Below are 24,907 nucleotides of genomic sequence, written 5' to 3' on the forward strand. Positions count from 1 at the left end.
AGGGCATTTTTTTTTTAATTTTTGTTTAAAGATTTTTTTTTTTGATTTGGACCATTTTTTAAATCTTTATTGAATTTGTTACAGTATTGTTTCTGTTTTTATATTTTGGTTTTTTGGCTGCGAGGCATGTGGGATCTTAGTTTCCCGACCAGGGATCGAACCCGTGCCCCCTGCATTGGAGGGCGAAGTCTCAAACACTGGACCGCCAGGGAAGTCCCTGCAGGGCATTTTTTTATATCCTCCTGACCAACTGTGGTGGTAGATGGACAAGTGCTGCAGCCTGAGAAGGGCATGGTGTTCAGGAACGCAGACCCTTTAGAGATGATGATTTGGATCACTCTACTCGGTTATCTGTCCAGACAAGCAGAGGTGCTGTAACTGTGAGTGAGGGGCTCTAGAATTGGTAGGAGAGGAAGGGGATGACAAGTTGTGGCCCAGAGACCAGCTGCTGAAGCAACGGCTTCATTTTACCCCACTAGACCTCCTCTTCCAAGTTTTCTTGAGGAAACAGACCAACCAAAATCCTGGAGGAGGTTTTTTTTTTTTAAGTTTATTATTGCTTAGGTTTTTTTTTTGTTTTTTGTTTTTGTTTGTTTTTTTAACATCTTCATTGGAGTATAATTGCTTTACAATGGTGTGTTAGTTTCTGCTTTATAGCAAAGTGAATCTGTTTGTTTTTTAACCTCTGATTTTCCATCTTCTCTCTTTTTAAAGTATAGTTGATTTACAACGTTTCAGGTATACAGCAAAGTGATTCATATACATATATTCTTTTTCAGACTCTTTTCCATCATAGGCTATTACAAGATGCTGAGTATAGTTCCCTGTGCTATACAGAAGGTCCTTGTTGTTTATCTATTTTATATACAGTAGTGTGTATCTGTTAATCCCAAATTTCCAATTTATTCCCCCTTTCCCCTTGGGGAGCTTTTCCCCACAATGGTAAATGAATGGAGCGAATCTCAATGGCCCAGTGGGGGCACTCTAAGAGTCCCCAGTCCCCCCTTCAAGACTGAGATGGCCAAGGTGGAGGTACAGGGACCCAGGCCCCTAGCGCATCCTGGCCACCCAGCCCTGGAGTTCCATGTGGGACTGGCTCAGGTCTTTGGTGCAATTGCATCTCAATTCAGTTTCCTCCTGCTGAAACCTCCTTCACCCACTCCCTCCAGGTGGTTACCAAGAGGACTTCCCAGTACACTTCCAGCATGTGAATCTGCATCTCAGGGTCAGTTTCTAAGTTAGAAGCCAAATACAAAAGAACAGGAACCCTCCTTCACTGTTGGTGGGAATGTAAATTGGTGCAGCCACTATGGAGAACAGTATGGAGGTTCCTTAAAAAATGAAAAACAGAACTACCATATGACCCAGCAATCCCACTACTGGGCATATACCCTGAGAAAACCATAATTCAAAAAGAGTCATGTACCACAATGTTCATTGCAGCTCTGTTTACAATAGCCAGGACATGGAAGCAACCTAAATGTCCATCGACAGATGAATGGATAAAGAAGATGTGGTACATATATACAATGGAATATTAGCCATAAAAAGGAACAAAACTGAGTTATCTGTAATGAGGTGGATGGACCTAGAGTCTGTCATACAGAGTGAAGTAAGTCAGAAAGAGAAAAACAAATACTGTATGCTAACACACATATATGGAATCTAAAAGAACGGTACTGATGAAACTAGTTGCAGGGCAGGAATAAAGACACAGACATAGAGAACAGACTTGAGGACACAGGGGGTGAAGGGGAAGCTGGGACGAAGTGAGAGAGTAGCACTGACATATATACACTACCAAATGTAAAATGGATGGCTAGTGGGAAGCAGCTGTATCCCACAGGGAGATCAGCTCGGTGCTCTGTGATGACCTAGAGGGGTGGGATAGGGAGGGTGGGAGGGAGGCTCCAGAGGGAGGGGATATGGGGACATGTGTATTCATGTAGCAGATTCACTTTGTTGTACAACAGAAACTAACACAACACTGTACAGCAATTATATTCCAATAAAGGTATTAAAAAAATAAAAATAAAGTATAAGATTTCCAGAAAAAAAAATACAAAAGAACACACACAGTATATTTCTTATAAAGTTCAAACTCAGGCAGAACAAACATAGTGTTAGGTATAGGACAGAGGTTTCCTTGGAAGGGTGGTAATGGCTCAAAGAGGGAATAAGGGGCTCCCAGAGAACTAATAATGCTCTGGTTCTTATCTGGGGGCTATTGACATGGATGTGATCACTGAAAATACATCCAGCTGGAAACTGTTTACTGCATTGTTTATATATTCTATACTTCAAGAATATGTTTTTTAGAAACCTACATTTCACAATCCTTCTTGACAATCCAGAAAGGATTTCTCTTTTGAGGTGCCACAAGATCATCAAAATAAGTATCAATTACCATTCTTCATCCTTAGGCTCTGAATCTGACACTGTGTGTTCAATGCCAGACTTAGACTAACCATGTGAAGATGGTCAGAGTTACAACTCTATAGACCTCATTTCTTCAATCTCCAATATGACTGAAAACAGTACCGAATGGAATTTTTGTGATTATCAAATAAGAAAATCCATTTAAAGACCTAAGACAACGCTAAGATAGAATACAGAAAATATTCAATAACATGTTTATTTTGGTTCCTTTTTTATGAAGACATTAAAGTAAATTTAAACTACTGCCAGGACATGTCCTGGAAATTGCCTTTCAAAATAAAGATGAAATAGTTTAGTTTGTTTTACTCATAAAAAAGTACATAAAGTTACCTAATTGTTTTGACTTGGAGTACATGAAAGAGTTACGTTTACGGGATGCTTAGTATAGTATATAATCAATGTGATTATGACAAATGTTTACTCTGTTACAAAAATCGTAATAAGTAACGTAGAGACGATAGTCCCTCTCAGCAAAGTGAGGGTGGCTGGCATCTTCTTATTGTCAGATGAACGTGTGATATTCTCATATATGAATTCTGACTTTGCCAATTATGAGCTGCATCAATTTGCACAAGTTGGTTCTCATCTGAATCTATAGCTCTTTGTCTCTAAAGAAAAGATAATGCTCACTGTACAGGATTTTGTGACATTATACAAAACAAGATTGAACACTGGGTCCACTGAAATACAATTTCCCACTCCTCCTCCTGCTTATGGCCAAGGACATGATGTTTACATAACAGCTGTTAATATTAGAGGAACAATTTTTAGTCAATTAATAATTTTCAAAGAGCTTTTAAAGCAAGTACCCTGTCTCTGTCTCATACTCCCTGAAAAACCTTAGTAAATTAATTTTTTTAAATCGGAAAACTTGTATGCAGTGAATCAGGTTACAGATTTGTCAAATCCTTAGGATATAATGCTGCATAATGAATTGCCTTTTAATAGAGAATTAACAACTCAAGTTTCTAAGCACAAATATTAATATTTCGACTACAAATTTGGCTTACCTTTTCTCTACTGTTGCAAAAAAAAAAAAGCTTGGTGGAATGTAAGTGACATGTATAGATTTTGCACCTCAGCCGATACAAGCTCAAATATAAGCTCTGTCACTTACTAATTTGGGGTTTGGGACTAAGTTTCTTATGTCTCTGAACCTCAGTTTTTTCATCTGTAAAATGGGGGTATCACCCACCTCAAGGGTAGTTGTGAAGGACAGAAACAATGTCAGGAAAGAGCCTAACACAATGAAATACAGTAGGAGTTCAATAAAGCAGGCTATTTATATCATGGACATTTGCATTATGAATGATATTGGTGTGTGCCTGAGAATTGATTCCGTTTTAGTTTTTACAGAACCTGTCAGTTCTCTTTCCCTCTCTCCTCTTTTAATCACTTTAAGGCTTCACGGTAAAATATAAACTTGCAACCTATTTAGTATGTTAGTGCTGTTCAATAAGCACACTCCAGCATTCCAATTCTGGCACTAGTATCTTGGCAAGCATTCTGGTTAGAATATATTTCATGCTTCAGGACCTAAATATGCAGTGACATATTAATACATCATGAAATTCAACAAAGATGCAGCAGACTTGAAGAAAGAACAAAGCATATGTTCACACTCCATCATATAATGTTGTCTGTCCTCTCACTCTTTATTATCAGGTGTCCTGACAATTACATCCTTCGTGAATAACTTATAATAATTGCAAGTTCCAAAGATGAACTGTACCAAGGTTAGACTGCTAACAGGCTGCTAATATCAAAACAGGAGCATTTTATTGATAACAAATTCCAGATTTTGAATTCCTTTCACTCATGAAAAATAAAAGTTACACGTTGATAGCCATAACATATTTGTAAAACAACATACAAGGGGAACTTTTAAAAAGTATTAAACATGCTTGGTTAATATATGAAACAGTAAGAAACCTATGAATTGCCTGTATACATACAGACCTATACAATTCTAAATATCCAAAGGTAGTGCTCATGACTTACCTTTCTATAAGATCCAACAATCTTCTAAACATTATTTGTAGCTATACAGGGTGTGAGATGCTGTTCCCAGTTTGGGGAAGACCAATGTAGATGCTATAGGAAACAGGTGCTAACTGTGGAGTGGACTTTGGTGTACCTGTTTTCCAATCCATCCAAGACAGAAGGGCATGGGAGACAGAACATAGGCTTAGAGTCAGGTGGACCTAGGTTCAAACATGACTTCAGTCCTTTACTAGATCCACATTTGCCTTTATATTTTTCTCTTTCCTAAGATCTCAGAAGTGTAGTATGTTATAAGAAAACTGAACCTTCTAACACACTGGGACTTGGATAAATATTCACACTGGATAAATATTCATTTGTGTGAGGGGTATAGTTTCATTTCCTCCTATTGGGGGAGGTCAATCCCATCTTGTTCAGAGGGTCTGCAAAGTCAAACCTATTTTCATAATAATGCTAAAACATCATTTCTACTTTTCACTCTCATTCCTCCATGAGTTTACAGTGGAATTCTCCAGAGGTTATATGATGTCACACAGCAACCCACTGAATGCAGAAAGGAGATACGAAATTCCAACTGCACTGTCTCTTAAACCAGGCACGAAATAGATTTGGAACATTATAAAACAATCAGTAAAATGTTTATCACTAAATATACTTTGTTCTATAGATGCGTTTAATTTTCCAAAAACGTTATGTTAATATATAATGGGTTTATTGGTTTTATTTTTAAATTAATTAATAAATTATTTTAAAATATGTTTTAATTTCTAATACAGTAAATATCTATCTATCTATAGATCATCTAGTACAGAAATGAAAGACCTTTGGGGTTTTCAATAAATTTTATGTAACAGGGTCCTGAAACTTTAAGGTTTGGTAAATGTTGCCTTAGTTTAATGATTTAGTAAGAAAATAAGAGCTCTGGGGACTTTTAATTTCCACTCAGGGATATGGAAAGGAAGAAAAAGAGTACTGCCACACTTACAGTAAAAATCTGGACACACTGAAAATTCATGACTGTTTTGTACCCACAGGAGAGCTGAGGTTGTGAGGCAAACAACTGGCCTCACATCTGAGGAAAGACAGCTGACTGCAGGGAGAAATAATATGAGCTGTGCGTACTTGTGAGAGACACATCCAGGCACCAGGAAGAAGACTTCAGTCAGGGCGGAAGCTAGGGGTGAAGTGGCAAGAGATTTAGAAGCCCCTGGAGGTCACAGAAATTAGAGGAGTCCAGCCACCTTCAGGTCAATGTCTCCACAAATCCCCACCAAGTGCTCACAGAAAAGCTGAGAAAATGTCTAAGTAAAGCATCCCTTGTAATGCATACCTGGGAAAAGGGAATAGCAACTCCCACGTGAAGCACACAGAACTCCACCTGGAACCTTCCCCTCTATCTCTCCTACAGAACTAAAGCATTCATCTTCTGGAGGTAGAGGAACTAACCCCACCAGCCTTGAGTACTGGAGAATACCCACTGCAGCCATGGGAAGAAAACAAATCAAACAGAACAACCAACAACCTACTCTTGAGGGAGGAGAAAGAATACACGCTGGGCTCAGAATTACAGATGGGGAAGGGGCAGGAGATCTCAGGAGGCCACGCCCCAAACACCCAGGGATACAGTCTCCACTCAGTAGTGATGCTAAATGCTAACAGAGCTCAAGTCATAGAGAACACTGCTCAGAGATGAACAAAAATATGGAAGGAGACCTGATATGAGGTTCAGCTAAGAAGAAATCTCAAGCTGAGAACAGAGCAGACATTGAGGAAAAACAAAACACCTCTGACAGCCCAACCTGATCCTGAACACAAGGTACCACTAGGGGAATTTGAAGCTCATGGCTCACTGAGGTCCATGATAGAGACAACAAACTTCAAGAGTAACCTACATCCTAACTAGATTGCTCAAACTCTCGCATGAAAGGGCTAGAAAAAAGGAAAGACATGCCTGTTTCTAAGCATGAAAACTGTTTACCTCAGTCTCTATTGAACTACACAAGGTATCCAAATTTCAACAACAACAAAAAATACAGGGCATATGAAAACGCAAGAAAAAACAACACACTCCCAATAGACAAAGCAATTGGTAGAACCAGACTCAACTATGACACAGATGGTGAAAATTCCTGATAGGAAATTTAAAATAACTATGATTGATATGTCAAAGAATCTACTGAAAAAGGAGGATTGCATGTAAGCTCAGATTACAAGGTTCAGCAGAAAGGTGGAAACTATAAGAACGAAATGAAAATGCCAGAATTTTAAAAATAGGTGAGGAATGCCGTCAACAGATTCACTCAACATAGTTGAAGAAAAAATCAAGGAACTTGAAGATACATCAATAGGAAATTCTCAAACCGGAATACAGAAAGAAAGACGAGTGTGTGTGTGTGTGTGTGTGTGTGTGTGCACGTGCACACATGTGCGTGAGGGACGTAACAGGGTATCCAAGAGTGGTGAGACAATATCAAATGGTTTAATACACTATGTAATTGGAATCCCAGAAGGAGAATCCCAGAAGGAAATATTAGTTCCCAGGGCAGAACTAATATTTGAGGAAATAATGGCCAAGAATTTTCCAAAATTAAAAATGGACACTAAGGAATATTAGCCATAAAAAAGAATGAAATAATGCCACTTGCAGCAACATGGATGGACTTAAAGATTATCATACTAAGTGAAGTAAGTCAGACAGAGAAAGACAAATATCATACGATACCACTCATATGTAGAATCTTAAAAAAACCATGATACAAATGAACCTATTTACAAAACAGAAACAGACTCACAGACTTGGAAAACAAACTTATGGTTACCAAAGGGGAAATGTGGGGGGTGAAGGAGGGATAAATTAGGAGTTTGGGGTTAACATATACACACTATTATATATAAAATAGATAAACAATAAGGACCTACTGTATAGCACAGGGAACTCTACTCAATATTCTGTAATAACCTATATGGGAAAAGCAACTGAAAAAGAATGGATATATGTATATGTATAACTGAATCGCTTTGCTGTACACCTGAAACTAACTCAACATTGTAAATCAACTATACTCCAATATAAAATAAAAATAAAAATTAAATTTTAAAAAAAGAATATTCACACACACAAAAAAAACCCAGACACTAAGCAAACACAGATCCAAGAAATTCAGAGAACACAGGCAGGATAAAAAGCAAACAAATTCCACTTTAGAAAAAAAAGGAAATCTTAGAGAGCAGCTACAGAAAAAGGCACATTCTATGCAGAGGAACAAAGATTAAAATTACAGTGGACTTATTGTAGCTAGAAGACAATGCAATGCTGAAAGAGAAAAAAAAAAGTCAATCCAAAATTCTATGCCCAGTGAAAATATTTTTCAAAAATGAAGAAGTAAAGACACTCTCAGAAAAAGAAAAACTGACATAATTCATTTCCAGCAGACCTTCCCTACAAATAGTGGTAAGGGAAGTTCTTCGGGCAGAAGGAATATGAGAGGAAACAAATTTGGATCGACACAAAGAAATGGTGTTGAAAATGGAATCAATGAATATAACATAAAATTCTTTTTTTCTTATTTTTAATTGATTGAAAATAAAACGGTCTAAAGTAAAAAATAGTAGCAACATACTGTATGTTTATAGCATACGTAAAAGTAAAATTTATGGGAAAAAAAGCACAAAAGATGGGAGAGAGGAATAGAGAATATATTGTTGTAAGATCCTTGAAAAGACCTTACATAACACGTGTGAAGTGATAAAATGACATCTGATTGGTGGCTCTAATTAATTAAAGATGTACAGTTTATTGCAAATCATAGGGCAAACACTAAAACATTAACACAAATGAATAAAGAAGCTAATACAACAGATAAAATGAAATTATAAAACATGCTGTTTATTAGAGAATATAATAAAAGAAAAAAGAAGGAACAACAGATGCGACAAATAGAAAGCAGCTTAAAAGATAGATAGTAAAAAAAATAAAAAATAAGAACCAAATATATGCCGTCTGCAAGAACCAAATATATGCCGTCTGCAAGAAACACACTTCAAATATAAAGATACAGATAGTTCACAAAGAATTAAAAAATGAACTACGTAAACACTAACCAAAAGAAAGCTGAAGTTGCTATATTAATAACAGATAAAGTTGACTTCAGAAAAAGGAACATTATTAGTCATAAAGAGGGACATCGTGGCATGATAAAGGGGTTAATTCTCCAAAAAGACACAACAATCCTAAATGCACATGCACCTTACAATAGAACGTCAAGATACATGAAGCAAAACTGAAAAGAGAAACAGACAAATCCACAATTATAGTTGAAGACTTCACCATTCTTCTCGAAGGGATAGAACAAGGACAGAGTACATTAGTAAGATCACAGAAGACCTAAACAATGCAATCAACTTATTTGACATAATTTCTGTTTACATTTACAGAACACCCCTCTGGACAACAGCAGAACACATAATCTTTTCAATTTCACATGAAACATTCACCAACATATACTATATGCTGGCTTATTAAGAAAACTTAAAATTTTGAAATAATAAAAATAATATAAAGTAGGACCTACTGTATAGAACAGGGAACTATACTCAATACCTTGTAATAACCTATAATGGAAAAGAATATGAAAAAGAATACATATGTATTTATCTGTATAATGGAATCACTTTGCTGTATGCTTGAAACTAACACAACATTGTAAATTAACTACACTTCCATAAAAAATAAATAAAATAGGTCGTAGCGCAGCTCTCTGGCTGTGTGTGTCTTGAGGATCCGGCGCCGGAGGTGCAGACGGTTTGCTGAGTCCCTTAGTGTCCCTGCTGAGACTCACGCCGCCGTCATGTCCCCGTACCTGTGTCCCCCCAACACGTCTCTCTTTGTAAGGAATTTGCGGACGATACCAGGTCTGAAGATTTGAGACGTAAATTCGGTCGTTATGGTCCTATAGTTGATGTGTATGTTCCACTTGATTTCTACACTCGCCGTCCAAGAGGATTTGCATATGTTCAATTTGAGGATGTTCGTGATGCAGAAGATGCTTTACATAATTTGGACAGAAAATGGATTTGTGGACGCCAAACTGAAATACATTTGCACAGGGGGATCAAAAGACTCCAAATCAGATGAAAGCCAAGGAAGGGAGGAATGTGTATAGCTCTGCACGCTATGATGATTATGACAGATACAGACGTTCTAGAAGCTGAAGTTACTGAAAGGAGATCAAGAACTCCTTCCTTTGATTACAACGACAGAAGATCTTATAGTCCTAGAAACAGTAGACCGACTGGAAGACCACGGCGTAGCAGAAGCCATTCCGACAATGATAGATTCAAACACCGAAATCAATCTTTTTCAAGATCCAAATCCAATTCAAGATCATGGTCCAAGTCCCAGCCCAAGAAAGAAATGAAGGCTAAATCACGTTCTAGGTCTGCATCTCACACCAAAACTAGAGGCACCTCTAAAACAGATTCCAAAACACATTATACGTCTGGCTCAAGATATGAAAAGGAATCAAGGAAAAAAGAACCACCTAGATCCAAATCTCAGTCAAGATCACTGTCTAGGTCTAGGTCAAAATCTAGATCAAGGTCTTGGACTAGTCCTAAGTCCAGTGGCCACTGATAGTATAAACCATGATATTTTTAGGCATGTATCATTCATTTACTCCCAGTTTGGTTGACTTAAATTATCAGGAATACAGTGTTGCAATGATGCTTAAAAAACACTTGTCAGTTTTCCCTGTACCAGGCAATGGTTATTATTAAAATGAAATGCTGTTGAGAAGCCACTCTTAAGAGTCCAGTTTGTTTAATGTTATGGGCAGCTACCAATTTGTGGTGTCTCTGTATATTTTTGTAATGATTCTCATTTTTTAATACTTGAGGTATTGGTGAAAAGATGTTGGTTGACCATAATTTGCAACATTGTCTTATTAAAAATAACCTTTCATATCCATATTTGGTAGAACTGTTAACCTAGAAATGTAGCTTGCCAATAAGGTAGAATGATACAAAAGTGAAGTTGTAGCCACCGTACAACACTGACCGACCAGACACATTTAGGTTCAGGGTGGACCTTTGGTCTCGTCAAGATGTCTAGACCCACGATGATAATTTTTGGCATAGTGTGGAATAGTTCTTTTGTTAACCCCACTGTCTTGGGAAATGATGTCAACTGGGTTAAGTAGCATTTTCAGGGAGATAGAGTTTTTGATTGAAACACGGAGCCTTCACTTTCCTGGTTTCTGTGAAGATTTGGAACCATACAAACGTCGGAAAAACTCACCTTAAAATTTGGGCAGGTTGATGATGGCAGAAATAATTTTAAGGGAAAAGAATGCTCTTACGCAGTTACTCTAAACTTTAAGGAGCATTGTTGACCATAATATTGCTTAGTTTTCTTACTGCTGTTAAAAGCAAGTAAAGTGTTTCAAAGTAGGTTTGATTTGTGTGTGCACATAGTGTAAAAGGACTGAATTTTGATGCTTAAAGCATTTGGTGTGTGCATTTGTATCAAAATTTGCCCATATGTTTATGAAGGAGGTTTGTTCTTCACACCTCGGTTTATTTAATGTGAGGCAAGTTAAAAGACAACACTCCCATTCTAAGTGATTCTGTGGTGCCATGAGATTTAAAATAATTCTGGAAAAAATTAATTTTAAGAAAGTCACATCTCTTGAGTTTTTGATTATCAGTGTAGTACCTGATGAAAATAATACCCTAACTCTTTATAATTTCTAACATCTCTCTATGAGATCATTTGGGGGCAATAAAAAGTGACTTGACGTGTCCAATCTCATTTCAGAATAAAAGCTGGCATCTTTAAAACTTTTAGATTGCTTGCTTACAGGCATAGTAAGTAAGAAATGTGGGAAAACCATTCCTTTTAGAGGACTACTTTTTTTCAATTTTGGTTTTAGTAATCTAGGCCTTGCCTGTAAAGAACAAAAGGTGGTTTTTAAATAGTGTTTGTGGAATGTGTTTAAAGGATTGATTCTAGAACCTTTGTATATTTGATAGTATTTCTAACGTTCATTTCTTTACTGTTTGCAGTTAATGTTCATGCTCTGCTATGCAATCATTTATATGCATGTTTCTTTAATTTTTTTAGATTTTCCTGGACGTATAGTTTAAACAACAAAAAGTCTATTTAAAACTGTAGCAGTAGTTTGCAGTTCTAGCAAAGAGGAAAGTTGTGGGGTTAAACTTTGTATTTTCTTTCTTATAGAAGCTTCTAAAAAGGTATTTTTATATGTCCTTTTTAACCAATATTGTGTACAACCTTTAAAACATCAATGTTTGGATCAAAACAAGACCCAGCTTATTTTCTGCTTGCTGTAAATTAAGCAAACATGCTATAATAAAAACAAAATGAAGGAAAAAAATAAATAAAATAAAATATATATAATGTATCAGGTAAAGGACAAAAAATATTAATAATAAAAAGTATATCCTCTAAATAACCTATGAGCCAAATAGGAAATGTCAGGGAACATTTTAAATATTTTGAACTGAAAGAAAATGAAAACCCAACATACCAAATTTTGTGGGATGCAGCTAAAGCAATGCTTAGAAGGAAATTTATGGTATTGAAAGGATTATATTAGAAAAATGACTCTGAAGTCAGACCACCAGTATTCAAATATGGGCCCACTTTGTACTAAATGTGTATCAGGCAATTCGCTTAACTTCTCAGTGGATCAAACTCCTCACCTACAAAATGAAGGGAACTTCCTAGGGGTGTTGTAAGATTAGATGTGATTATGTAGAACCCTTAGCACAATGTCTGGCATAAATTAAGTACTTAATATATATCAGCTAATTTTTTGTTAATTTCTAATAATTAGTAGACATCTTGGTAGAACTGGAGATAAGGATGACAAACAGCCCTTACCCTCAAGAACCTCACAATTTAATGGGGAGACAAACAGATTTATCAAAGTTACCACTCCCAGTATCAAACTGGGACCACAGGGAAATGCCGCTATACCAAAGTGGGGGAATTAAGCAAGCTTCTCAGATATAGGAGACCTCTTATCAAGGTTTAAGGAATTAGTAGTTATCTAAATTAAGGAGACATTCCAAGGACAGAATGGCTTGAGCAAAGCTGGAAGCTGTGGCATGCAAACTGGGAAGCTGCAGTTGGTTCAGATTATTAGAGCAGAGTTTTCCAAAGACAGGTAGGTATGATGGCAGGAACAAGAGATGCAAAGACCTCATTTGTCATTCCTAAGAGTTTATATTTTATCTTGTAACGAGGTGCTGAATGACAAAGTGACACAGCCAGTTTTTGTTACAAGTTTCTGGTTTCACTATACAGGATATTTACTAGGTGTCTGGGGCTGGGGGCAGTACAACGGATCAAGATGGCAACTCTGACAGATAACAATACATGATGGTGTCTCATCATGTAATCCAGATGGAACGGACAGAGGTATTAAGAATGCTTATCAAGAGTGCCTTGTGAGCAATTCCACATGGAAGTGATAATTAAGAAGCATGATTCTGGCTTAAACATCTGGGTGGAGAAACATATGAATCACCACGGTAGACAATATATTACACGGAGCAAGACAGGGAGTTTAGCAGTAGGTAGGCTGGTTTTGAGGTGCTAATAAGCTATCCAGAAAGCCACCGTCTAGTCACAGCTCAGCAGTGACATGTGAGGAAGAAAGAGGAATTTGGGTCTTAGTGCAGAGAAGTAACTGACATCTCAGGCACGGGTGATTCTTTCTGAGGGAGGAGAACTTAGTTGTGGGCAGAGACAAAGAGGTGACCCAAGGCTCTGGTACCTACTGAAGACAACCGAGGTGATAAGAGAGAATTATAAACCGATATTAAAGATGAAGTGGGAACTTGACCAGGTTATTGATGATGTTTGAGAATTTGGTTCAGAAATGTTCCCTTCAAACTGTAATAATACCTCTTCATAAACAGTGAATTCTGTACAGCACTGGACTAACTTCCTGGGGCTGCTGTAGCAAATCATCACACACTTCACGGCTTAAAACAACTGAAATGTATACCGTCACAGTTCTGGAGGCCAGAAGTCTGAAATCCAAGTGTTGAAAGGGCCACATTCCCTAGGGAGCTTCTAGGGGAGAATCTATTCCTTCCCTCTTCCAAATTCTAACAGTTGTCAGCACTCCTTGGCTTGTGGTAGCATCTCTGCTCTGTCTTCCCAGTACTTTCTCCTCCTCAGTATCCCTCTCAAAACTCCCTCTGCCTCTTTCTTATGTGATTGCATTTAGGGCCCAGACAGATATCTAGAATACACTCCTCCTCTCAAGATTGTTAACTTAGTCACATCCTTGCATTATAAGGCCATGTTCATCCTTTTGCCATTTTAGGTGTTATTGACAGGTTCTGGAGTTAGAACGTGGACATATCTTTTGGGGGGCCACCACTCAGCTCACTACAAGCACTCCGTCAAAAGTATAAAATAATAAGACTCACTGTTAGCAAGGGATTGGGGAAAGGATATTCACACACTAGTAACAAAAGTTACATTGGCATGATCTCTTTGGAAAACAATTTGGCAAAGCTAAGGAAAAAAAACAGGCTTGAAAATGTGCATATTGCCTTTAGTAAAACAATTGCAAGTTTAGAACTTTATCCCCAAAAGAGATGTGGTTCATACATGAATGTGCAAGTATGTTCACCACTGTCTTTTTATTATTTGAAAAGAAAACCTGGATCTAGCCTAAAATGCTCAACAATAGGGGCTTAAATAGGATTTAAATTATGTGTGTGTGCGTGTGTGTATGTGTATATATATATATATATATATATATATATATATATATGTATATATATATACACACACACACATGCATATATACATATATATTGAATCAATGACATGTATAGCCATCAAAATTGGTAATATAATTCCATGTTTATAGCATGTAAAAGGATTCGCAATATCCTCAAATAAAAAGTTTTTTAAATGACATGTATGGTATTTTAGTAAATAAAAAGGTACCTCTAAAATAATCTCAATGAGTTGATCATACAAATATTAATATTAATAGGATCACTGGGATTTTATCAATTCATTTTATTTATAATTTTGAATTTTTCTTCAGTGAGCTTACTTATAATATTTTTAAATAACTGAAAAGTGAATTAATGTATCAGACACATATTAACTTTTCTTCAAATATATTTATAACCCTCAAAGTTTCACACATTTCACTGGTAAATTAGCCATAAATTTTCTTTTGATAGATATCTATCTTTTGATAGATAAAAAAGAAAACTATAAAGCAATATATACAAATGAATTTGGGGATAAAAGCCAAATATCTGTTTGCTAAATAAAGCAAAGTCCAAATGTGAAAGAAACTTGAGCCACCTAAGTAAAAATATTAATACTAGCATTATCTATTTATATAATAAGTGAGAATTAAACGTTTATTCCTAAGTGTAGTAAACATTCACTATTTAAGAAAATACTAGCCTATAGCTGCGAATATACTCTACAAGCCATTTAAAAAAGCCAATTATGTGTATGTATGCTTGGTAAATGAGACTGTGAATGAATTACACGTACAAACTTATACACATAAATTATAAAATTTAATTGTTTCTGGAAGAGGTTCTAATCTTATTAAGCATCATGATTAGTGACGTTATTGCCCACAAAATGCATCTTTCAAGATTTATTTTGATTGATATCTAACTCGTAAAAGAGTGATCTTTTAGACACTACTAGGACAGAGTACACTTTATAGCTCAAACCTAAAAAAAATCATGAAATTGTTCTTTTGCTGTCATTAAATGTGACCCACCAATTCTTCCAAAACCAGTAAATATTCACTTCTATGGGTATTTGCTTCCTCATCTGGAAAATGGATTAATCAAAAAATGTCCTCTTAGAGTTTTTATGGAGAACTTTATGCTAACACATATATATGGAATCTAAGGGAAAAAAAAAAAAAAAAAGGTCATGAAGAACCCAGTGGCAAGATGGGAATAAAGACACAGACCTACTAGAGAATGGACTTGAGGATATGGGGAGGGGGAAGGGTAAGCTGGGACAAAGTGAGAGAGTGGCATGGACATATATACACTACCAAACGTAAAATAGCTAGCTAGTGGGAAGCAACCGCATAGCACAGGGAGATCAGCTCTGTGCTTTGTGACCACCTAGAGGGGTGGGATAGGGAGGGTGGGAGGGAGGGAGATGCAAGAGGGAAGAGATATGGGAACATATGTATATGTATAACTGATTCACTTTGTTATAAAGCAGAAACTAACACACCATTGTAAAGCAATTATACTGCAATAAAGATGTTAAAAAAATGAATAATGAAAGTTGTGCCATGTTCACTGGCAGAACATTTGCATCAATATTAAGGTGAGAAGTAGTTCACAATTCATTTAACTATGACAGTGATTAGGCAGCTATTTTTTTCTAAATTCATTATGACCATCTGTTTGCCTACTAAGTGCAAGGTCTTTCACATCAAGCTACAGGAATGGTTTTCCTAGATCATACTGTAGGTTGGAACCCTCAGCTTTGTACAACAAAGTGTAGTAAAATGATTCAACTTCGCTCACATCACAAACAATCTAAGAGAAAATTTTCCAAATTCATATTTTCTCAACAGAATTTGCTAGAAAACAGGGCAGATGTGCTCATTCATACCGCTGTTTGTTCTGGATGAGAACTCAGTGCTTCCTGAATGAGCTTCAAATACAGAAACTCATCATGGAAAAGCTGCTTCAATTCTGTCGGTTCAGAAGATGCTTTAAAGGTTGCCTATTCCAGAGCAACATTTACAGACGTCCTGGGAAGGTGACAGACTGCAGGGACCCTGAGGGCAGGGGACAATACGTCAGTGAGGTGGTCAGAGAAGATCTTATGGCTGCCTGGGGAAGCAGAGGGCAGAGAATTTGAAACCACATGAATTTACGAGGCACTCGGTGAATGTTGGTGGAGAGTCTTAAAAGGATGCAGTAGGATCCTTGCAGATGGGGAGGGAACCTAGGCAAACTTGTCCTCCTTTCTAATTTTACAGGACTCCAGTTAAACAACTGAGTTGATAACATGCTGCATCCCCTATCTGAGGACCCCAGGTTCCTCATTCCAGTTGAGAGAAAGTGTAAAAGATTAACACACATTTGCTAGAATTCATCTCTTCTGTTTCTGCTGGTTATGTCATCTTCCCAGTTTCAGCATTAACAACTTTTTAAAATATAAATTTCAATTCATGTACATTTGATATAAAGATAAGAAAAAGTGATCATAGTCACTGGGATAGAGGGACCTTTGTAATGTCAAGGATAAAATCAGTCATTTATCCTGCATTCCCGTAAAATTAGTTTTTCTTTAAAACCATCTGGGGATGCCTTCAAACTGTGACCAAATATTGAACATACTGTTCTCTGTGGGAATCTGACTTAATTCATGGCATATCTGAAAGTGCAGAGCTATTCATCACAAATTGGGGGAAAGAAAAAGAAGCAGTAGTTTGGCTTAAGTAGTTATTTCTTAGATTGCTTTTATCTTTTTCTCCTTTTTTGGAAGGAAAGTGCAAATACAAGAGACGGTGAAGTTAACTACTAAATTTGCACCTCATTCTTCATTTACTTTTCCAAAACCAATTTATCGGTAGATTTCCCTAGCAGCATGAATCTGACATTTACTGTTATTGTTTATTCTACTGGAAGAAACTGCTTTTAAATCTAAAATACAGTTAGGTCCATCTACCCATTCACTCCAACACGTATGTAATGCCGAGTAGACACCAAACTCTGTGCAAGTGTCTAGGGAAATGAAACACAGCTACATATTCTTCGGTGGGCTAAACACTGATTTGTATTTTCTTTACTTTTTTCGCTGTTATTTTTTCAAGCTCAAAACAATTTCAAAACTAGCAGAAGTATTAAGTTAAAAAGAATAAACAAAATAAGTAGTTCCACAAATCACAAGAGAGTTAACAGAAGAGTTCATTTATATTTGAGCAAAATAATATACTGTACATCATTCTTGAAATCCAAGTGTAAAACTGACTGTTTATTTAATATTTGGCCACCAGTACTGAAGGTGGCCACCAAGGACTAACCACACTCACTCTTTTGTTTGGGCCTGATCTCAGCTCAGGCTCCTATTGTCCCACTGCTGAGGTTAAGATGAAGGAAGGTGTCAGCTCTGATTTCCAGGGACCAGCTCAGTGGTCCAGCCTCTACGACAGGATGCACTTGACACAAACAGAATTGAACCTGAGCCAAGGATGCTTACCTGCCTGCTTAAAGACACAAAGTTAGTTCTCTGGAATTTGCTTTTGGGATGCAGAAAACGTTTTCCCTATATTTTTCAGCCCCAAATGCCTTTTCACTCATACAATCAAACACGTATTGAACATCTGCTACAGGCTAGGCACTATGCCAGGTGCTGATGACATTGCAGTGACCAGGATAGACATGACCACTGCCTCCCTGAAATCTAAACCACAGGAAACACCAAAGGGACAACCCTACTCCTTACCTCCCTCCATCTGCAAACCCCTAACACCTCCATGTTATTATCGTTTGATAGTTATTTCCACAAAGCCATTACTACATAATGATTTCATAGTTATTTCTATTAAGTTTGTTTTGGGGGTTTTCTCTAGTGAATCTGGTTATGCCCGTCTTTTCTCTCTAACATGACAGTAAATTCCTTGAGGGCAGAAACTGGACATCACAGGAATTTGTATGACTTCCTCAAACACCCAATTGCCCAGTGGTTCACCTTGATCCAGCATTTTTTCCTGCAAAATGGATAAGGTCATATTCACTTCCAGGGAAACGGAAGAGCAAAAGGAAATCACAGCACCCAGAACCCGATGAAGCATAGATAAGATCCAGGTTCTCAAAGGAGCAGGGTGCCTGGGTGATGGCTGTGTTGGTCACGGGACAACACAACTGACACTCTACGTGCACACAGACTACTGATCCTTTCTGGTCCCCCAACTACCCTAGCTCCATCTCCACACCCCCAATACAAGTAAGACAGCAGGATGGCCGGATTTGAGGCCACTGTAGGAGAAGACGTCTTCCACTTCAAAGTCTCGTCCCAAGAGGTCTTGATAAGGCATTTGAAAGTCCCGTCCTACTCATGCCTTTGAGCTAGGGTCCAGAAAGCCTCTTTTTACATATAAGTGCTGGCTGTGATTGCTTCTGCTTTTGAATTCTTATACTACTTTCTGCCATTCTCTCAGACCAAGGAACAGATTGATTTATTTAAAAGACCCATCTTAAGGGGAAAAGGGGAGGGATAAATTAGGGATATGGGATTAACAGATACACACCATTACATATACAATAGATAAAAACAAGGACCTACTGTATAGCACAGGAACTATATTCAGTATCTTATAATAACCTATCATGGAAAAGAATCTGAAAAAGATTATATATATATAAAACTGAACCACTTCGCTGTACATCTGCAACTAATACAGTATTGTTAATCAACTACAGTTCAACGAAAAAAGGTTTCAAAAATTAAAAGACCTGTCTTGTTCAGAAAAGGTTTAAAGAGGATGAAATATGTATCATATTGATAAAGAAGTAGAGACCAGAGATGAAGAATGTTGGGACGTGGACAGATATCTCATATTTGCACCCTCTCTCTACTGGTTCTACAAGCTACTTCCTGTGTGACCGTGGACCGTTACATGCCTCAGTTTCCATATCTATAAGGTGGGGATAATAACGTTACTGCATCAGTGACTCACTGTAAGAATTAAATGATAATACACATCACACACAGAGCAAGCTATCATCTTCCTAGGACAAAATAAGATCTCAGTAAATTTTCTAGGTATTAATAAATTGCTATGTTTTCCTCTTACATATGCATTATCTCCTCAATTAGATCTGAAATCATGCAAAACCAACAAAATGTGATGGGGTACTTTCAAGAATACCGAGTAGCAGTAATCAGAAGGGAAATGTAACTAGAAAGGAAAGATATTAGATTAAATGAGAAGTATACAAAATGTATTTGGTTAAGAAGATCATTTGTTGAGAAATGATTATGAGATGATTAATGTTATTATAGATTATAGAACTATCATTACAGATTTTGAGTTAGTGGAAATAGAATGCCTTAATGTAGTGGATTTGGGAAACTGTAGTTTGGTGTTATACCTGAAGATGCAGGAAAACTGGGAAGGGAAAGTTTCAGAGTTTTTATAATCTTGTAAACATAAGAACAAGGTGAGCCATAGACACAGTCGGAGACTAATTAACCAAATGGAGCAGAGACGGCTTTCCCAGGCTCGGGATACCATATGGAGCAAAGCCACATGCAGAGGAAGCAAAGAATAAATGGGGACAGAGCAACAAGCAGATGGGTTAGGTCCACCTTGGGTGAAGGTTGGTGGTGGAGTTGGGAAGGGAGTTATGCAATCAACAAAGGACAGAACCCCAAGGGACACCCTTGGCTATACTCAACTTGTCAACTCCGAACCTTCTGGAATCCTGCAGACCTGCCAACAAAAGTAAGATAGGTGTTTGGGAATCCACATCACCTCAGCTTTTCTGCTAGGCCTCAAGATGCAATGAAGGCAGCTAGGATTAGGAGAGCTTATTCTTTCGGCGGCTTTTGTCAGTTGGATGGCTTCTGGCAATTTTCACATCTTGAAATTTGGATCATGTCTCTTGCTGCCACCAAAGGGTGAGACCCAACCTAAAGAGAGTAGGAGGGGTGGGTGGGAATCCAGCATGCCTATGCCTGTTCAATCCAACTTCAGATAGAAAAACCATCTGCTGCTTGGGTCCACTGCTTTAGAAACTCTAGGACGGTCACAGGTTAAACGCTGAGCTCCGAGCGGATCCTAAAATAAACTTGGTCTCCTAACTCTGTCCCTTCTGATTCTTGCTAGGTAACCATCCCAAGTCCTTAAGGCGACAGTAACACCTGAAGTGACCCCATTGTGTCCATGCTCAATGTCTTATTACAAAATAACTTCACAATACAAAGAGGATCTTTTCTGTCAAACAGGAATATAAACTGTGCAGATCTGTGATCATAGAGGGAGACATTTATTAAAACTCATTTAACTTTGGGCATTTATTGGATCTTTATCAAAAGATGTTCCACTTCTCTGAGTTTGATCATCTATCTTTGGTAACAAGTTATTATAGCAAAACTGCTCTTACTTAATCAGTGGAGGGTAGAAATGGGTACCAGGGATTCCATAATTTTACCATCATATTAAAACAGGAAGTTGGTGCTACCTGATCAGATCCCACTGGGGTAGAAAACAGTCTACAACATGAACCAAGAGATCCTGTATCACATCACTGGGGTCATCAAATGTCACATAATAAGCACAGGCAGGACACTTTTCAAACAAGGATCTAAGAGGGTTTTTAAAAAATTAAACTGTGAAAATCTGAAAACAGCCCAAAGAGTTACAGTGTTATTACTTCTGCAAACCTTGCAATGTAATCTATTTAGGTCAGTATATGATTTCATCCTGAGTCATTTACATATATATAAATGTTAATGTGTGTGTGTATATATATATATATATATATATATATATATATAAATCCCACCTTACTATATTCTCTTCCAGGATGAGTTAAAACATCAGGATAAAATGAATAACTATGAATAAATTGAACTTCACTTAATTAATTCAAGACTATCATTAAATATTAACAAACATGAAAGTGTGATTGCTGAATATATCAACAGCCATCACGCTAAATGTGCGAAAGTATCTCTCTTCTCGCATTTTAGACTTTCTTCATGTGACTGTGTTGTAAGTTTTTCTTAGTCATCTTGCCTAAAGTGAGTATTTATAAAATGCCTTATTTTGACATCCCCTTGCAATATTGTCCATTTATTTCTAACAGAAAAATATTAGACCCCAAATCACAATAAAAACCACCTTTGAATGCTAATATCCACCCACCAGATTGGCAAAAATTAAGAAGGCTGGTGACACTAAGTGTTGGCAAGGACTTAGAACACTGGGGACTCTGAGATGCCACTGCTGGGAGTCCCAAGTAGCACAGCCACTTTGCAAAACAGCTGGGCATCATCTGGAAAAGGTGGGACACTGCCCAGCCCAGCCTTTCCCAGACATTTATCACAAGACATGCCTAAGAATGTCTGTGGCAGCCTGGTTGGTGACAGCAAAAACAAACAAACAAAAGCGACTGTCAAATAAACCAAATACACAAAAATGAGAGAAGAGATGAATGAACTGTGCATAACTGGAGTTTGCACATCACTGCAATAGATTGACCATGTCCGTCAGCATGGCCGGATCTTCAAAGCATACCGCTGGATAGAAAAAGCAAGGTGCAGAAGAATACGAACACTTTGCTGCCATTTTGATCAAGTTCAAAAGCAAGCACAATTTTTAAGAAATAGATTTTTACCGATAATGCATATAATGGTCAAAGAATAAAGAAGAGAGAACGACAGAGAGGAAAGCTCCACAGAGTAGTTCACTGTGGAGGATGGAGGATGGGGACCGAATGTAGGAAGCCGAGGGCATGGGGAGCATCTCATGGCTGGTGATGAGGTTCTTCCTGTACGTGGATGCCATGTTTGTGGGATGTGTTACGCTGCTATGTTTCATATTATAAATAGACATTTAACAATTAAAATATTTTTTAAATGCACCACTTTAAACCCAAATATTTCCTTTAAGGCTACGCATTTTATACCTGAAAAGCAATATTCACTTCTCCCAAATTAAGAGTTCTGGTTTCCATTTCTGAAAGAGTCACTCATTGTTCTGTGACCTTGGACATGACACTTAATTTCTCTGAGGATCTTCTTCTTTCAACCTGAAAATACAGGTCTTAAGTAACAATCTCTTGGGGCTTTTCTACAGAATATTCTTACAATTGCATAAATCGCCAAGCCTTCTACCTTAGGCAGTGTCCAGTCTACATGAATTTAATTCTTGAAAACAAACCCGCAAGAAGTTAAATGTACAAGCGTCCACATGTGTCTTTTCTAAACACTCACTTATTTAACTAAACACAATGTTAATTTCCTCTCCATTCCTGAGTTCTGCCACCCTAGGATTTAAATTTCCCTCTGGGAATTTAGCAGAGCCAGATGGAGACTTTTTTCTCCTACAGTTCAAGCTAAGATTTGACTTGAAAAATCAAAGTGGTGTGCAGCTTTACACAATGGAAATAATACCAAGCGTCTATTAGAAGTCAACTCCTAATCTTGGCTTCAACATTTACCAGTTAGATGACTGTGGTTAAGTCACTTAACTTCTCTAGACCTCAATTTATTCATCTGTAATAAAGCACCAGAAGTGGATCAAAGCTCTCTGGAAACATTTTCTGTTCCAGCATAGTATAATTCTACCTAATTTAAGTTTCCTCTTGGGAACAACTTTTTGACGTAATAATCAACTGTTAACAAAAAGTATTCAAATAGCTTGTAGAAATCAGGTACCAAACCCAAACTTCTGAAAACCACTAAGTTCCACCAGGAATACCTTGATTTTGAAGAGGTTAAAGGAAAATGGGTACAAAGAGTGATTGAGACATGTACAAAAATTCTCATATTCATTTGTTAATCTGATTTTTATAAATATACTAGACATTATTCTAGCCACTGTAAATATAGCAGCCCTCACAGAGCTTCCTTCCCTGTCACAACCAAGTAAGTACCTATTCTGAAAGATTCCTGGTGAGCCAAGGGCAAGGATACTCTTTATCTCTTTGACCATTTAGTCTATAATCACAACAGAACCTGAAAGCATCTTATCTGTTAGAGATCTGGCGACACAAACCCCTACACCCATCTACTCGACTCACCTATTCCTTCTCCAGACATTTCTAGTATATGCTAGTATCAACGTCTGGTTGGGCTCTAGAAAGAGAGCTCTGCTAAAGAAACAAACAAACAAAGTCAATGATCCTTTGCTGCATATAATAATAAATAAAATTAAGCTCTTTAGTTTATGTCCCAAAGCTTCTCTACAATGTATATCTTGCCACACGCCTTTCATTCCAACCATCACAAATTATTCACCACTATCTAATCACGTTTACCCATTTTGTTTCCTCACCCAGCCCTAGAACTTGAGCCTGGCTATGAGACGTCTCTTACAGAGCCCAACCCCAAAGGTATCTCTTCCATCATCTTCTCCATCCTATTTTCTATTTTAGGAATTAAAGCAGGTGCCTTCCCCCCAAAGCATCATGTCCATATACAACAGCATTTTCCTCTGCTGCTTTATGTCACAGACACTCATCTACACACGTCTCTCCAACAAGTGTGTTATGCCCTGTCTGAATTCTTGACCCACAGAATCTGTAAGCGTGATAAAATGGTTATTTTGTATCACTAAGTTTTGTAGTGAGTGATTGGCTAAGCAAGAAAAGATAACAGTCATGCTAACTCTTCCTCTCTCTCACTTTGTTTTTTGAGCTATAATCTGGTTTTTGAACTTTTTCCCCAAACCCTCATTTTTCCTGAATCTGTCCAGATTATAGAAATAGTCTGCACATCACTCTCATACCACTGGGCCTCCATCACCCAGTTCACCCACCCTGGGACCCACATGCTTTCCATTTGTTCCAACAGCATCGTCTGGTGTTCCCAATTCTCCACTTATCTGGGGGATGAATGCTTCTTCTGTTGGTCCTGCAAGAAGTCAGTTCTTCTCAACCAGCTCATGAAGAGACCAGCATGGCGGCAAAGTCTTAACACTATGTTGTAGTAAGTACACGTAAGATACTGTTGGAACCAGAGGAAGTGGTGTGTAAAACTTCCCTGGAAGCTGTGGGAGGGAAACTTGAGCCATCCTGAGCAATGCTTAGATGTCTGCCAGGCAGAAAAGTAAGTAAGGGCATACCAAGACGAGGAAACCGCAGAGGCAACACAGAGACAGAAATGTGATAAGAGATAACATGATTTGAGGAATTACACATAAGGCAGCCTGAAGCATACAACTACGTACGTGAGGTAGAGGATTGAGAGTTAAGACTGAGACACTACGGAGAACTGAATGGAGGTTTCTCAAAAAACTAAAAACAGAGCCACCATATGACCCAGCAATTCCACTCCTGGGTATGTATCTGAAAAAACCAAAAACACTAATTGAAGAAGATACATTCACCTCAATGTTCACTGCAGCACTATTTACAATTGCCAAGACATGGAAACAAGCTAAATGTCCATCGACAGAAGACTGGATAAAGAAGATGTAGGGGTGTGTGTGTGTGTGTGTGTGTGTGTGTGTGTGTGTGTGTGTGTGTGTGTGTGTGTGTGTGTGTGTGTGTGTGTGTGTGTGTATAATGGAATATGACTCAGCCATAAAAAAGAATAAAATTCTGCATTTGCAACAACATGGATGGACTTGGAAGGCATTATGCTAAGTGAAATAAGTCAGACAGAGAAAGACAAATACTGTATGATATCACTTATATGTTGAATCTAAAAAAGTCAACAAAATAGTGAATATAA

The 24,907-nt window shown here is 37.6% G+C and overlaps 1 protein-coding gene and 1 pseudogene across 3 annotated transcripts in view; one reads left to right on the top strand and one right to left on the bottom strand.

Moving 5' to 3' along the window:
* The window catches only part of DLGAP1 (DLG associated protein 1), an 850,590-nt gene that overhangs the window by 803,630 nt on the left and 22,053 nt on the right, over window positions 1–24,907 (bottom strand). The window contains exon 1 of one of the 2 annotated variants that reach the window (XM_082418618.1): window positions 15,350–24,643. The exons of the other annotated variant lie outside the window; for it this stretch is intronic. The gene's annotated coding sequence lies outside the window, so the exon portion shown is untranslated. Of the gene's footprint in view, window positions 1–15,349; window positions 24,644–24,907 lie in introns of those variants that run through there. 2 annotated transcript variants of the gene reach the window in all.
* Window positions 8,454–14,235, top strand: LOC309640231 (serine/arginine-rich splicing factor 10 pseudogene; annotated as a pseudogene). The gene has a single exon. The product of its transcript is annotated as a serine/arginine-rich splicing factor 10 pseudogene (transcript).

The sequence above is a fragment of the Balaenoptera physalus genome (assembly GCF_965194825.1).
Source record: "Balaenoptera physalus genome assembly, chromosome: 12".
NCBI classification, from domain to species: Eukaryota; Metazoa; Chordata; class Mammalia; order Artiodactyla; family Balaenopteridae; genus Balaenoptera; species Balaenoptera physalus.